The sequence below is a fragment of the Tamandua tetradactyla genome, chromosome 11 (assembly GCF_023851605.1).
Source record: "Tamandua tetradactyla isolate mTamTet1 chromosome 11, mTamTet1.pri, whole genome shotgun sequence".
Lineage (NCBI taxonomy): Eukaryota > Metazoa > Chordata > Mammalia > Pilosa > Myrmecophagidae > Tamandua > Tamandua tetradactyla.
In genome coordinates, this window is record NC_135337.1 from 22921412 (window position 1) to 22938886 (window position 17475).

The 17475-nt window shown below is 39.3% G+C and overlaps 1 protein-coding gene across 2 annotated transcripts in view; it reads left to right on the forward strand.

Moving 5' to 3' along the window:
• Window positions 1-13634: 13634 nt before the first annotated feature.
• Window positions 13635-17475, forward strand: part of LRRC39 (leucine rich repeat containing 39) — a 30277-nt gene continuing 26436 nt past the window's right edge. The window contains exon 1 of one of the 2 annotated variants that reach the window (XM_077120132.1): window positions 13635-13848. The gene's annotated coding sequence lies outside the window, so the exon portion shown is untranslated. The remainder of the gene's footprint in view (window positions 13849-17475) is intronic. The other variant, XM_077120131.1, reaches the window with a different exon arrangement.

A 17475-nucleotide genomic window follows, 5' to 3' on the forward strand; every position in this document is an offset into this window, starting at 1 on the left:
CAATATTTGGAAATGATATATCAGATAAAGGTCTAGTATCCAGAATTTATAAAGAGATTGTTCATCTCAACAACAAAAAGACAGCCAACCCAATTACAAAATGGGAAAAAGACTTGAACAGACACCTCTCAGAAGAGGAAATACGGATGGCCAAGAGGCACATGAAGAGATGCTCAATGTCCCTGGCCATTAGAGAAATGCAAATCAAAACCACAATGAGATATCATCTCACACCCACCAGAATGGCCATTATCAACAAAACAGAAAATGACAAGTGCTGGAGAGGATGCGGAGAAAGAGGCACACTTATCCACTGTTGGTGGGAATGTCAAAGGGTGCAACCACTGTGGAAGGCAGTTTGGCGGTTCCTCAAAAAGCTGAATATAGAATTGCCATACGACCCAGCAATACCATTGCTAGGTATCTACTCAAAGGACTTAAGGGCAAAGACACAAACGGACATTTGCACACCAATGTTTATAGCAGCATTATTTACAATTGCAAAGAGATGGAAACAGCCAAAATCTCCATCAACAGAAGAGTGGCTAAACAAACTGTGGTATATACATACGATGGAATATTATGCAGCTTTAAGACAAGATAAACTTATGAACCATGTAATAACATGGATGGACCTAGAGAATATTATGCTGAGTGAATCCAGCCAAAAACTAAAGGACAAATACTGTATGGTCCCACTGATGTGAACGGACATTCGAGAATAAACTTGAAATATGTCATTGGTAACAGAGTTCAGCAGGAGTTAGAAACAGGGTAAGACAATGGGTAATTGAAGCTGAAGGGATACAGACTGTGCAACAGGACTAGATACAAAAACTCAAAAATGGACAGCACAATAATATCTAATTGTAAAGTAATCATGTTAAAACACTGAATGAAGCTGCATCTGAGCTATAGGTTTTTGTTTTGTTTTGTTTTGATTTTACTATTATTACTTTTATTTTTTTCTCTATATTAACATTCTATATCTTTTTCGGTTATGTTGCTAGTTCTTCTAAACCAATGCAAATGTACTAAGAAATGATGATCATGCATCTATGTGATGATGTTAAGAATTAATGATTGCATGTGTAGAATGGTATTGTGCTGGTTTGAAAGGGTATATGCCCCCTAAGAAAAGCCATGTTTTAATATAAATCTCATTTGTTAAAGGTAGAATAATCTCTATTCAATACTGTATATTTGAAACTGTAATGAGATCATCTCCCTGGTTGATGTGATTTAGTTAAGAATGGTTGTTAAACTGGATTACAGGATAACATGTCTCCACCCATTTGAGTGGGTTTTGATTAGTTTCTGAAGTCATATAAAAGAGGAAACATTTTGGAGATTCAGAGAGATTCAGAGAGAGTGACACTTCGAAGCAGAGAGTCCTTCAGCCAGTGATCTTTGGAGATGAAGAAGGAAGATGCCTCCCGGGGAGCTTCATGAAACAGGAAGCCAGGAGAGAAATCTAGCAGATGATGCCGTGTTCGCCATGTGCCCTTCTAGCTGAGAGAGAAGCCCTGATTGTGTTCGCCACGTGCCTTCTCACTTGAGAGAGAAACCCTGAACTTCATCAGCCTTCTTGAACCAAGGTATCTTTCCCTAGATGCCTTTGATTGGACATTTCTATAGACTTGTTTTAATCGGGACATTTTCTAGGCCTTAGAACTGTAAACTTGCAACTTATTAAATTCCCCTTGTTAAAAGCCATTCCGTTTCTGGTATATTGCATTCCAGCAGCTAGCAAACTAGAACAGATTTTGGTACCGGAGAGTGGGGTGCTGCTGCTGCAGTTTGCAAATACCAAACATGTTGGAACGGCTTTTTAAATGGATATGGGGAAGATTCTGGAAGAGTTGTGAAAAGCTTGATAGAGAAGGCCTAGAATGCTTTGGAGAGACTGTTGGTAGAAATGTGGACTCTAAAGACACTTCTGATGAGGCCTTAGACAGAAATGAGGTCCGTGTTATTGTAGACTGGAAGGAAGGCGATCCTTGTTTTAAAATGGCAGATAATCTGGCAAAATTGACTGGTAGTTTTGGCTGGAAGGCAGATTTTAAAAGCCATGAACTTGGATATTTAGCAGAAGAGATCTCCAAATTAAATGTGGAAAGTGCAGCCTGGTTTCTCCTTGCAGCTTATAGTGAAATGAGACAGGAAAGAGATAAGCTGAAAAGTGAACTCTTGGGTACAAAGAAACCAGAAATTGATGTCCTAGAAAATTCTGGGCTTCCAGGAGAGGAGATCCCAGAGAATAGAACCCTGTGTGAGGATTTAACCAAATGTGAAACCAGTCAGACATTTCAGAGAAAGCCAGGATCGGACATGGAGTTATCCAGGAAAGATTTGTGGAAACTCCTTATGTCTGATGGGCATGATCCAACACTACTGCATAGAAAGCCAACGAGAGTGCTGTGGGACCTGTATAAACTGAGCTGCTGCCAGTCTGGACTGAGGGGTTCAGAGAAGGGACACATTGGAGGAAAAACAACTTCAGAGGCAAAACCGTGGAGGCTGAGGTCTGAAGTCAAGAAGCCTCAGGCCGGGAGAGCGGACCCACCCAAGCCCGTGGAGAGGGTGAGTTTGCCCCAAAGGCAGAGAATGGGCCTTCCACCTCGTTGCAGTGGAAGAGTCATGCCGCCTCAAGCCTTGGAGAAGGTGAAGCACATTCCTTGGGGTTTGGGGGGAGCCTGGCTGCCACCACATGGAGGGGTTGAGTGTGTGCCCCGGAGATGGCAGAGAGCCCGGGTGTGGCCCCAATGCTTGGAGAGGGTGGAGCCGAGAAAAAGGTGGTCTCCCCAATATCCCCCAAGGCTGCATTCAGAGAGAGGCAGGCGTAGGCATTTGGAAAGGGTGGGACTGCCACTTTCTAAAGCCCTGAGGATAAATGAGTCTCAGACTTTGAAATCTAATGGACTTTGCCCTGCGGGTTTTCAAAACTGTATGGGTCCAGTGACCCCTGTGTTCCTTCCTCCCTATGGAAATGTGTCTGTGTATCCTGTGAATGTTCCTTTTTGTATGTTGGCAGCAAATAACTTGTTATGAGTTTTCAAAGGTCTAGAGCAAATGGAGAGAATTTTGCCTTAGGATAGACCACGCCTGTAACTGATTTGATGAGATTTTATACTGTCTCTAATTTGATACTTTGTTTGTATTGCTACTGAAAGGTTTAAGGATATCTGATATTGTTATGAAATTAATGTATTTTGTATATGGGAAAAACATGTCTTTTTTAGGGGCCAGAGGGTGGAATGTGCTGGTTTGAAAGGGTATATGCCCCCTAAGAAAAGCCATGTTTTAATATAAATCTCATTTGTTAAAGGTAGAATAATCTCTATTCAATACTGTATATTTGAAACTGTAATGAGATCATCTCCCTGGTTGATGTGATTTAGTTAAGAATGGTTGTTAAACTGGATTACAGGATAACATGTCTCCACCCATTTGAGTGGGTTTTGATTAGTTTCTGAAGTCATATAAAAGAGGAAACATTTTGGAGATTCAGAGAGATTCAGAGAGAGTGACACTTCGAAGCAGAGAGTCCTTCAGCCAGTGATCTTTGGAGATGAAGAAGGAAGATGCCTCCCGGGGAGCTTCATGAAACAGGAAGCCAGGAGAGAAATCTAGCAGATGATGCCGTGTTCGCCATGTGCCCTTCTAGCTGAGAGAGAAGCCCTGATTGTGTTCGCCACGTGCCTTCTCACTTGAGAGAGAAACCCTGAACTTCATCAGCCTTCTTGAACCAAGGTATCTTTCCCTAGATGCCTTTGATTGGACATTTCTATAGACTTGTTTTAATCGGGACATTTTCTAGGCCTTAGAACTGTAAACTTGCAACTTATTAAATTCCCCTTGTTAAAAGCCATTCCGTTTCTGGTATATTGCATTCCAGCAGCTAGCAAACTAGAACAGGTATGATCTCTAAATGTTGGGTTAATTTCTTTTTTTCCGTTAATTAAAAAAAAAAAAAGAGAAGGGATAATTGGAGATGAAGGGATACAGACTGTACAACGGGACTGGATATAAAAACTCAGAAATGGACAGCACAATACTACCCAATTGTAATGCAATTATGTTAAAACACTGAATGAAGCTGCATGTGAGGTATAGGTTTTTTGTTTCTGTTTTTTTTGTTTTTTTTTCTTTCTATTATTGTTTTAATTCTTATTCTGTTGTCTTTTTATTTCTTTTTCTAAATTGATGCAAATGTACTAAGAAATGATGAATATGCAACTATGTGATGTTATTAAGAATTACTGATTGTACATGTAGATTGGAATGATTTCTAATTGTTTTGTTAATTCTTTTTTTAATTAATAAAAAAAAAAAAAAAGAACCACAAAAAAAAAAAAAAAAGAAGGCATCCTTTAAGTCCAGAACAGTGTAGACCTGCTGGCTGGGAGGTAACAGGTTCAAGAGTGTATATGGGTTAGGCACAGTGGGGTGAATGGTTTCAATTTTTTTGTTTATCTCTCGGAGATCTTGCACTGGCTGGAAATTTTTTTTTTTTTTTTTTTTTTTTGCAGTAGGCGCATTGGTTTGCACCTAGGTCCAAACTTTTTCCTTGATTTCCCTTTCTTTTTTAATGGTTTTCCATTTACCTTTTTGTTTTTCCTGTTCAGCCGTTGCAGATACTAAAATTTTGGCTGTTTTTTTTTTTTGGACTGCATGGTCCCAGGGTCATCTCTGTTATTAAAAGTCTTTTGGGCAATTTCTATCATTTCAGAGAGGACTTTGCTCTTAAATCCTAATTTCTGTAATTTTTTTCTTATATCTGGGGCTGACTGGGTAACAAACGCTATATATTTTTTTATAGCTCTTTCTTTTTATTTTTTATTTTATTTATTTTTTTTTTTAGTCATTCTGCTTTTGTGGTTTATTCTTTTTTTTTTTTTTTTTTTTTTAGAAATCATACCATTCTACATATGCAATCAGTAATTCTTAACATCATCACATAGATGCATGATCATCGTTTCTTAGTACATTTGCATCGGTATAGAAGAACTAGCGACACACCAGACAAAGATATAGAATGTTAATATAGAGAAAAGAAATAAAAGTAATAATAATAGTAAAAAAAAAAACAAAAACAAACAAAACCTATAGCTCAGATGCAGCTTCATTCAGTGTTTTAACATGATTACTTTACAATTAGGTATTATTGTGCTGTCCATTTTTGAGTTTTTGTATCTAGTCCTGTTGCACAGTCTGTATCTCTTCAGCTCCAATTACCCATTAATCTTACCCTGTTTCTAACTCCTGCTGAACTCTGTTACCAATGACATATTCCAAGTTTATTCTCGAATGACCGTTCACATCAGTGGGACCATACAGTATTTGTCCTTTAGTTTTTGGCTAGACTCACTCAGCTTAATGTTCTCTAGGTCCATCCATGTTATTACATGCTTCATAAGTTTATCCTGTCTTAAAGCTGCATAATATTCCATCATATGTATATACCACAGTTTGTTTAGCCACTCATCTGTTGATGGACATTTTGGCTGTTTCCATCTCTTTGCAATTGTAAATAATGCTGCTATAAACATTGGTGTGCAAATGTCCGTTTGTGTCTTTGCCCTTAAGTCCTTTGAGTAGATACCCAGCAATGGTATTGCTGGGTCGCATGGCAATTCTATATTCAGCTTTTTGAGGAACTGCCAAACTGCCTTCCACAGTGGTTGCACCATTTGACAATCCCACCAACATTGGATAAGTGTGCCTCTTTCTCCACATCCTCTCCAGCACTTGTCATTTTCTGTTTTGTTGATAATGGCCATTCTGGTGGGTGTGAGATGATATCTCATTGTGGTTTTGATTTGCATTTCTCTAATGGCCAGGGACATTGAGCATCTCTTCATGTGCCTCTTGGCCATCCGTATTTCCTCTTCTGAGAGGTGTCTGTTCAAGTCTTTTTCCCATTTTGTAATCGGGTTGGCTGTCTTTTTGTTGTTGAGTTGAGCAATCTCTTTATAAATTCTGGATACTAGACCTTTATCTGATATGTCATTTCCAAATATTATCTCCCATTGTGTAGGCTGTCTTTCTACTTTCTTGATGAAGTTCTTTGATGCACAAAAGTGTTTAATTTTGAGGAGCTCCCATTTATTTATTTCCTTCTTCAGTGCTCTTGCTTTAGGTTTAAGGTCCATAAAACCGTCTCCAATTGTAAGTTTTGTAAGATATCTCCCTACATTTTCCTCTAACTGTTTTATGGTCTTAGACCTAATGTTTAGATCTTTGATCCATTTTGAATTAACTTTTGTATAGGGTGTGAGATACGGGTCTTCTCTCATTCTTTTGCATATGGATATCCAGTTCTCTAGGCACCATTTATTGAGGAGACTGTTCTGTCCCAGGTGAGTTGGCTTGACTGCCTTATCAAAGATCAAATGTCTATAGATGAGAGGGTCTATATCTGAGCACTCTATTCGATTCCATTGGTCGATATATCTATCTTTATGCCAATACCATGCTGTTTTGACCACTGTGGCTTCATAATATGCCTTAAAGACCGGCAGCGCGAGACCTCCAGCTTCGTTTTTTTTTCCTCAAGATGTTTTTAGCAATTCGGGGCACCTTGCCATTCCAGATAAATTTGCTTATTGGTTTTTCTAATTCTGAAAAATAAGTTGTTGGGATTTTGATTGGTATTGCATTGAATCTGTAGATCAATTTAGGTAGGATTGACATCTTAACTATATTTAGTCTTCCAATCCATGAACACGGTATGCCCTTCCATCTATTTAGGTCTTCCGTGATTTCTTTTAGCAGTTTTATGTAGTTTTCTTTATATATGTTTTTTTGTCTCTTTAGTTAAATTTATTCCTAGGTATTTTATTCTTTTAGTTGCAATTGTAAATGAGATTCGTTTCTTGATTTCCCCCTCAGCTTGTTCATTACTAGTGTATAGAAATGCTACAGATTTTTGAATGTTGATCTTGTAACCTGCTACTTTGCTGTACTCATTTATTAGCTCTAATAGTTTTGTTGTGGATTTTTCCGGGTTTTTGACGTATAGTATCATATCGTTTGCAAACAGTGATAGTTTTACTTCTTCCTTTCCAATTTTGATGCCTTGTATTTTTTTTTTCTTGTCTAATTGCTCTGGCTAGAACCTCCAACACAATGTTGAATAATAGTGGTGATAGTGGACATCCTTGTCTTGTTCCTGATCTTAGGGGGAAAGTTTTCAATTTTTCCCCATTGAGGATGATATCAGCTGTGGGTTTTTCATATATTCCCTCTATCATTTTAAGGAAGTTCCCTTGTATTCCTATCTTTTGAAGTGTTTTCAACAGGAAAGGATGTTGAATCTTGTCAAATGCCTTCTCTGCATCAATTGAGATGATCATGTGATTTTTCTGCTTTGATTTGTTGATATGGTGTATTACATTAATTGATTTTCTTATGTTGAACCATCCTTGCATACCTGGGATGAATCCTACTTGGTCATGATGTATAATTCTTTTAACGTGTTGTTGGATACGATTTGCTAGAATTTTATTAAGGATTTTTGCATCTATATTCATTAGAGAGATTGGTCTGTAGTTTTCTTTTTTTGTAATATCTTTGCCTGGTTTTGGTATGAGGGTGATGTTGGCTTCGTAAAATGAATTAGGTAGTTTTCCTTCCACTTCGATTTTTTTGAAGAGTTTGAGGAGAGTTGGCACTAATTCTTCTTGGAATGTTTGATAGAATTCACATGTGAAGCCGTCTGGTCCTGGACTTATCTTTTTAGGAGGCTTTTGAATAACTAATTCAATTTCTTTACTTGTGATTGGTTTGTTGAGGTCATCTATGTCTTCTTGAGTCAAAGTTGGTTGTTCATGTCTTTCCAGGAACCCGTCCATTTCATCCAAATTGTTGTATTTATTAGCATAAAGTTGTTCAGGTCAGTAGTTATGTCTCCTCTTCCATTTCTGATCTTATTTATTTGCATCCTCTCTCTTCTTCTTTTTGTCAATCTTGCTAAGGGCCCATCAATCTTGTTGATTTTCTCATAGAACCAATTTCTGGTCTTATTGATTTTCTCTATTGTTTTCATGTTTTCAATTTCATTTATTTCTGCTGTAATCTTTGTTATTTCTTTCCTTTTGCTTGCTTTGGGATTAGTTTGCTGTTCTTTCTCCAGTTCTTCCAAGTGGACAGGTAATTCCTGCATTTTTGCCTTTTCTTCTTTTCTGATATAGGCATTTAGGGCAATAAATTTCCCTCTTAGCACTGCCTTTGCTGCGTCCCATAAGTTTTGATATGCTGTGTTTTCATTTTCATTCGCCTCTAGGTATTTACTAATTTCTCTTGCAATTTCTTCTTTGACCCACTTGTTGTTTAAGAGTGTGTTGTTGAGCCTCCACGTATTTGTGAATTTTCTGGCACTCTGCCTATTATTGATTTCCAACTTCATTCCTTTATGATCTGAGAAAGTGTTGTGTATGATTTCAATCTTTTTAAATTTGTTGAGACTTGCTTTGTGACCCAGCATATGGTCTATCTTTGAGAATGATCCATGAGCACTTGAGAAAAAGGTGTATCCTGCTGTTGTGGGATGTAATGTCCTATAAATGTCTGTTAAGTCTAGCTCATTTATAGTAATATTCAGATTCTCTATTTCTTTATTGATCCTCTGTCTAGATGTTCTGTCCATTGATGAGAGTGGGGAATTGAAGTCTCCAACTATTATGGTATATGTGTCTATTTCCCTTTTCAGTGTTTGCAGTGTATTCCTCACGTATTTTGGGGGCATTCTGGTTCTGTGCATAAATATTTATGATTGTTATGTTTTCTTGTTTAATTGTTCCTTTTATTAGTATATAGTGTCCTTCTTTGTCTCTTTTAACTGTTTTACATTTGAAGTCTAATTTGTTGGATATTAGTATAGCCACTCCTGTTCTTTTCTGGTTGTTATTTTCATGAAGTACCTTTTCCCAACCTTTCACTTTCAACCTATATTTATCTTTGGATCTAAGATGTGTTTCCTGTAGACAGAATATAGAAGGTTCCTGTTTTTTAATTCATTCTGCCAGTCTATGTCTTTTGATTGGGGAATACAGTCCATTAACATTTAGTGTTGTTACTGTTTGGATAATATTTTCCTCTACCATTTTGCCTTTTGTATTATATATATCATATCTGACTTTCCTTATTTCTACACTCTTGTCCATACCTCTCTCTTCTGTCTTTTCGTATCTGACTCTAGTGCTCCCTTTAGTATTTCTTGCAGAGCTGGTCTCTTGGCCACAAATTCTCTCAGTGACTTTTTGTCTGAGAATGTTTTAATTTCTCCCTCATTTTTGAAGGACAATTTTGCTGGATATAGGAGTCTTGGTTGGCAGTTTTTCTCTTTTCGTAACTTAAATATATCATCCCACTGTCTTCTAGCTTCCATGGTTTCTGCTGAGAAATCTACACATAGTTTTATTGGGTTTCCCTTGTATGTGATGGATTGCTTCTCTCTTGCTGCTTTCAAGATCCTCTCTTTCTCTTTGACCTCTGACATTCTAAGTAGTAAGTGTCTTGGAGAACGCGTATTTGGGTCTAATCTCTTTGGGGTGCGCTGCACTTCTTGGATCTGTAATTTTAGGTCTTTCATAAGAGTTGGGAAATTTTCAGTGATAATTTCTTCCATTAGTTTTTCTCCTCCTTTTCCCTTCTCTTCTCCTTCTGGGACACCCACAACACGTGTATTTGTGCGGTTCATATTGTCCTTGAGTTCCCTGATACCGTGTTCAAATTTTTCCATTCTTTTCCAGATAGTTTCTGTTTCTTTTTGGAATTCAGATGTTCCATCCTCCAAATCACTAATTCTATCTTCTGTCTCTTTAAATCTATCATTGTAGGTATCCATTGTTTTTTCCATCTTTTCTACTTTATCCTTCACTTCCATAAGTTCTGTGATTTGTTTTTTCAGTTTTTCTATTTCTTCTTTATGTTCAGCCCATGTCCTCTTCATGTCCTCCCTCAATGTATCGATTTCATTTTTGAAGAGGTTTTCCATTTCTGTTCGTGTATTCAGCATTAGTTGTCCCAGCTCCTGTATCTCATTTGAACTATTGGTTTGTTCCTTTGACTGGGCCATATTTTCAATTTTCTGAGCGTGATCCGTTATCTTCTGATGGCATCTGGGCATTTAGTCAGATTTCCTTGGGTGTTGGACCCCACAGGTTGAAAGATTTTTCTGTGAAATCTCTGGATTCTGTTTTTCTTATCCTGCCCAGTAGGTGGCACACATGGCAAACGTTCGTCTATGGGTTCCACCAGTAAAAGTTGCTGTGGGTCCTTTAACTTTGGAAAACTCTCGCCGTGGGGGAGGTTTGGCAGTGGAAGCGGCATGGAAGAGTGCCAGCCGGCCCGGGGGTCTGAATGTGGGGAGGGTCGCCAGCCGCTGCAGCCCAAGGGAGCCATCTGCCCAATTCTGCCAGCTGGCCTGGGAAGGAGGAAGGGAGGGGCTCCGGCCGCTTGCCGTCCCGCCCGGGAGAGCCCGCGCACCTCAGCGATCTCACCGGAGCTGGTTCTCCCAGACAGTCAGCCGTTCCAGGATGGTGTACGCCGTCCCTTTGATCTCCATCGTGGCTCCGGGAGCTGCTCTGTATCGTCTCCACTCCCCCAGTAGCTGTTCTGGAGGAGGAAAGGTGAGGGTGGCAAGGCTGTCGAGGCCGGTGGCGGAAGAGCCGGTGAAGGCAGAAGAGGGCACGGTGGTGGTTGGAGAGCCGCCGGAGCAGGAGGAGAAAGGGAAGGATAAGATGGCGGATGGAGCGCTGCTGGAGGAGAAGGGGGAAGAGGGAGAGGAGAGCGGGCTGGCTGGCAGGGCGTGAGCACCGCGCCGGGCCCACAAGTGCTATATTTAAGGCTTGCCTATTTTCAGGCGCCTCTGGATCTATAGGGGTGTACAAGCAGTATACCTCCAGGAGGTGCTCAAAGAGAGCAGCCAGAGATTTGTCCGGCTTTTGTATGGTTTTGCTTACCTGAGACAAGTTGGTCAGCTTCTTGGCCGCCACTTGTATTCCCCGGAGCAGAGTCTGGCGATACCGATCGAGAGCCTCCTTACCTCTATCAGTGTTGGGGTCCCATCCGGGACAGGTGGAGGGGAACACAGCCTCTAATCAGGTTGATTCAGTGGTAGGCGTCCATCAGGTCCAAGAATTAACAACTTACTCACCTGTCTCTTGACTCAGTCTCATTCCTCAGAGGTGAAGAGGGCCTGGAGCTGTTGGCAGTCATCCCAGGTGGGCTGGTGGGTAAAAAAGACAGTCTCCAAGAGGGAGATGAGCCCTTGGGGCGTTTCAGAGAAAGAGGGATTCTGATTTTTTTTTTTTTTTAGAGGTGTTTATTAAGAGGGTCATTTTGGCTCTGGTGTGTGTGTGTGGGGGGTCTTTCTTTTTGGGACTCCAGGCAAAACCGTAACTACTTGGGTTTTTCTGTTAAAATTTTAATCCAAATTAGTATAAAGGGGATTTGGTCAGGGTAGTCTGGATTACCAAAAATTGCTCTTTGGACTTTATAAGCCCCAGATAGATCTGTGTTTCCCTCAGGAGGCCACCCAGGACCAAAAATTGGCCACTCCCGTGAGCAGAAGTTTTTCAAGTTGAAGGCATTGACAGGGGCTCCGTAGTCTCCAGCCTGCTGCTGAAATTCCTGGAAATTTTTCAAAAAACATTGAAGGGGAGTACAGACAGATACGCTTGACTGACCCACGGCAATTATCACAAGAACGACACAGAATGCGACAGAACAGCACAGAATGTGACGAGACCAACAGATGAGAGAAGGGACAAACTAAACCAAGACACACAAAAGCCTTATCCTTAATTGATTCCTAAGCAGATGCCCTGGACAACGTCTTGCTCCAGGACCGGACCTTGGAAGTAATGCTGCGTCCAGCCTTCCAGAGGTCCTCACTGGATCCAGTAACAGACCTGTACTCACCGGTGAGGTTTTCAGAAACAGATGACTCCACCAGATTTTGTACAATGTCGGAGGGTCCTGTAGAACCAGCCTGGTTCCTGGTCCTTGCCTGGGGTGGAGGAACATCTCTCTGAGGCCTTCCCCTAGGCCGGACCTCAGTTCCGGGGATGGTCCCCAGGACGTGTGGTCATTGGATGTCCCATTAAGGATGATCTCCTTGGGGCCTTCAAATGTTGTGGGGTGCACCGAAAGACCAAATAATTCAAAACTGCAAGCCAATTTGGAGTCTTTATTAGCCGGCCAGTGACTGCCCCAGAAACTTCCAAGAAGGAAGATTCAGAGAGCAGCACCTAGAGGTTTTCAAGGTGTGCTTATAAAGGCTAAAATTATGTTGTGGTTTTGCAGTTGGTAGCAAGCAAGTGTATCATAGAAGCAGAAGAATGGCGTTAGCCGTTGCCAAAACACATCCCATTCCCCCAGTTTCTTAGCACCGGTTATTGTTTAACTCTCGGGGACATTCCGCCCCAGTGTTGTGGGGACTTTTCCTGCCCCCTGATTGATTGCTCCTGGCCCTCCACAGGGGCCAGAACTCAATATCTTTTTGTTGTTGTGTGTTGTATGGCAGATGCCACATTTCATTTTTTTTCCCTGTGAATATCCCATTATTGCAGCACCATTTGTTGAATTTTTTTTTTTTTTGCTGTTTGTTTGCTTGTTTGTTTTTTTAGGGGGAAGTGCATCTCCTGCATGGCAGGCAAGTATTCTACCACTGAACGACCCTTGCACCCCCAGAACTCAATACTTTTTTGTTTCATGTGCATGTATTACCAATTCAAAAGGTAAATCCATGTTTTTTTTAAAGACCCTAGAATTAACCAATATCTATGAAGGTTGAAAAGATAAAGTTTGAGAGAGAATTAAATTTGAAACTGGGTACACCAGAAGTTTGGGCCTCTGTTACCTATTGTGTTAGTTTGCAAGTTGCTGGAATGCAATATATCAGAACTGGAATGGCTTTTATAAAGAAGAATTTAATAAGTTACAAGTTTGCAATTCTAAGTAAGTGAAAGTGTCCAAACTAAGACATCCAGGGAAAGATACCTTAATTCAATTCTGTCCTTTCTGTCGTTTCTCTCATTTCTCTTGTTTCTGTCAGCTCTGAATTTTTCTCCAAAATGTTCCTCTTTTAAAGGATTCCAGTAATCTAATCTAGACCCACCTAGAATGGGTAGAGTGACACCTTCATTTAACCAAATGTTAATACCCACAATTGGGTGTCACATTTCCCTGGAGAAAATCTAATCAAAATATTACAACCTACATATGGAGTCAGGATTAAAAGAAATGGTTGCTCCCACAAGATTGGATCAGGGTTAAAACATGGCTTTTCTGAGGTACATACTTTCAAACCAGCACACCTACACTTAGTCTTCATTTTTATTTTCTTCTGAAACACCTGTGTCTTTTGATTAAATATTTGAACAACTATAGTTTACTCAGTAGGGTTTTTGTTATGCCATACATCAGCATATTTTCAAATTTCTATGATTAGCACAGATTTATTAAATTCAATTAACTATTCAAAATGCATTAGCCATGAAAAGTGGGGGGATATTTAGTAGGAATTATTTTTTAGTTTAGGAATAGCTATGTCTTATATTTATATAATGCCTATAGTATAGCATTTTGTAGTTTACAGAATGCACTCACACACATTATCAGTTGATCCTTTGCACAGAAGCCCCATGTGATTCTTGCTATTCTCAGCTTTGTCCACAAAACTAAAATTAGAACTGGGCTGGCATTACGTTTCACTCAGTTGCAGGCTGTCTGAGAATTTCAATCACTTGGAGCCTCACTGAAGACAATCTCCCCTGCAACCCATTCTTAGCTGATACTCACTAAATTTGGGAATGTCAGCCTCTACATTCACCAACAGTGGTAAGTATTTTTCAAAAATACTTTCTTCCATTCTACACACATAAATTGATTGCGATGGATGTTTTTAACTATGTCTATGTTTGTTAGAATAAAAGTAAACTCGGTATTGAATTTAGAAGGCTCTTTAGGGATTCATAGCCACTCGTGTAATTGTCCTCCACTGAAAGATAGATTTCCTGAGAAGTAAGAAGCATGTCTTCTGAGATGATACTTCTTTTGCATTCTTTTTACTTTAAGAAGCCAACTTGCCCAGTCACGTCATTGCCACATTATGTGCTTTTCTGCTATTGTAACAATCAAGGTAGAGACCACAACTCTGTGGTAGAGGCAGAGTGCTGACATCATTATTGACTTGATTTACTCTAAGGGAAATTGGTAGTTAAAGGAAATCTGATGGATGACCCAGTTTAATGCAGATGAATACCTAAATTAACAAAGGAATGAATATTTATAGATATCTAATAAAATGTACATATACATAGAGATACTTGCATGGGATTTTTACAACATACTTAATTATGTTAAGATAAACAAATAATGCAAACTTCCTAAAATCTGAGACAACAAATTGCAGGTTGACTGATAGGCCTGGGTAGTTTCACCTTGGGGTATGTACCCCAAGGTTTCTTGATTGCAAAAGGATCTCACAGTTCCTGAGTAAACTCTGCATGTAGTGCTGAAAACTAGGAACTTTTGCTAATGGACAAGAGCAATGAGTTCTTTGCCCAATGCACTCAAATGACCAGTTCCTGAGACAGTGTGGTTTCAAAGAGCGAAAGAGTTTATTGAAGCAGGAGAACAGATGGCCTAAAAATCTGTTTTAGGGAGTCTCAGGAGTTCAGGGATTTTATGGATTCAAACAAGGGGATATGGAGTCTTTACCATTTCAATAGCAAGTATAAGCAACAAGGAGGGGAGATGGGGTGATTGCCACCTGTGATACTTAGGGTTTTCTAGAAAAATGGAACCAACAGGAACTATCTGCAATATGAGATTTATAAAAGTGTCTCAGGCAACCATGGGAATGGAAGAGTCCAAAACCCATAGGCTGTGAAGCTGGTGGCTCCAAAGAAAGATCGGGACAAACTCCACGGGAGAGGCTCGGTGGCTGAAGAAACAGAGAAAAAGTCTCTCTTCCTTAGAAAAAAAAAAAAAAAATCTTCAACTGATTGGATTATCTCATGGGTGGAGACACACCTTAGTTGATTGCAGATGTAATCAGCCACAGCTGTAATCCAATGACTGATGAATTTAACACACCAGCCTTCCAGTTTATCAATCAGCCATGAAATATCCTTGCAGCGATGGCTAGGCCAGTGCTTGCCTGACCAGAAAGACAACTGGGCACCATAACTTGGCCAAGTCGACAACAGCACCTAACTACCAACCACCTCAACATCAAGTACCTGCAAAAACAATTTCCAAATGTAAGCGAGTGGGACTGTGCTAGAACCAAGTCAATGGTTAGTTCTGAGCTGATTCATGTTCCTCCATTAGGATTAGGGGGTTTACCATTGTGGTTACAAGTTTCTAAAGTAAAAAAAAATCAAAAAACATATAAAGGGGATACAAGTGAGGGATTAGTTGTCAGATTTTTACAATCACAAGGTCACAGGATGAAAGTTGTATAGTTATACAGATCATTATCAACGATCAAGGCAACTGGATTACAGTTCAATGATTTCAGGTATTTCCTTCTGGCTATTCTATTTCACTAGAAGGTAAAAAGAAATATTTATACAATGATTCAGTAGTTGCAATCATTTGCTAAATCCAAACTCCTCAGTTATACTTCCTCCTAATAATTTTCTGCATATTGCCAATAAGGTGTCAGTTTTGAAAATTTAAACTTTTTTCCTCTATGAGACAATTCTTTGCATACACATACAACATATCTTCATTTAAAAAAATCAGTAATCTAGAAGGGGTGACTAATAAAGACCCATAGTCTCTCCCCCTGCTCCATTCTTCCCTATTACAGTCCTGTTCTCCAGAAGGAACCACTGAAACCACTTCCAGGTTTAGTTTTTCGTGGTTAACTTCATATCGCTTTTTTTTTCTTTTTCAAAGGCAGTTACTGCTATTTCTTCTCAATCGTAGACAATATCTGTGGAGTGTCCCTAAGGTAGAGGATGATTCAGCTTACTTATACCCCATGCAGTTATATTCCTAATTTTTGAGTACCTTTTATAACTTTAAATAAATACCTAAATCTTTACTTTGTTACTGGACAAAGGCGGCGGATTCTCTGCCTGATGTGCTCAGATGACTAATACCTGAGACATCAGGGTTTCAAAGAGAGAAACAAATTTATTGCTAGGTGTTAGGCAGAGACAGCCTAGCAGCCAAAACATCTCTCTTCCTGAACTGCAGTAACTTGAACAGTTTTATAATATCAAAAGACGGGAAGGTTTTGGGATAATGAGCATTATGGCCCCAGATGATGTAATTAGAGGTGATTTAATTCTTGAGCATGCACAGATTGATGATGGTCTTAGACACAGAATGTATGCAAGAAAATGGTGGCTGAATATATTGATGGGCATGATTTTTAGTATTATAATGAGGTAAAGATAACTTCTAGATTAAAGTCTAAGCAACTGCATATGTCAGGCAGGCCCATTTGGGTTAAATCCAGCTTTGGTTCTCAAGGTAACTTTGTAGTTGGGGTAAGTTCATTCTGGGCTGATGTAAGGCCCTTTATAATACATATTAGGGGCTGTCTTTAGTGAACACAATACTCTAACGTTGGAAAACTGGATAAAATAGGTACAATGAAGGTTAGTCAGAGGGTTTTTACAATCATAAGGGCACAAGCAAAAGGCTGTATAATCATTATCAGAGATGAAAGCAGTTAGATTACAGTTCAGATATTTCAAGTATTTCCCTCTATTTTAATGTACCAGAAAAAAAGGAATGCCTATATAATTGTTCATTAATCATAATCATCCCTAAAATCCTAACTTCTTGATTACAACTTCTTGTTCCATAAAGAATGGACAGTGTCTATTGACTCCTCACTTTGAAGAAGAGGGTATTGGTGTCTCTACTCTCTACTTCTTTTCCCCATTTCCTTCTTGTCCATTCTGTTAAAAGAACTATTTTTAATTTGAATCATTGGGTTTTATTAGCTGCAGAATATATGAAGAGGTTGGTTGAATTAACCTCCTCTGCTTATTTAATGTAAGAGACAAAGGAAGGAAAAACGGAGATGGCTTCATCAAAATTACTATTCTTTTTTTTTTTTTTAGCATGGGCAGGCACGGGGAAATGAACCCGGGTCTCCAGCATGGCACGTGAGAACTCTACCTGTTGAGCCACCGTGGCCGGCCCAAAATTACTATTCTTGAAACACAATCTTGGGGTGCTTATGATCTCTTTTAGATACATAAGAAACCGTTAAAATAACTATTTTTAAGATAGATGATGTTTATAATCTGTTTTGTAACTATAAATACATCTTTCTAGCTTTTTTATATATTGATTTATTTTAAGAGTTGAAGATCAATAAATAGCCTGTTATAGTATTATGGCTGGGTAATTACTGTTGTCGGTAGATGCAATATTTCCTTATCAGTATCAATGTCATAATCAGTGTGCCATTCAAAGAATGCTAAAATTGTTCTT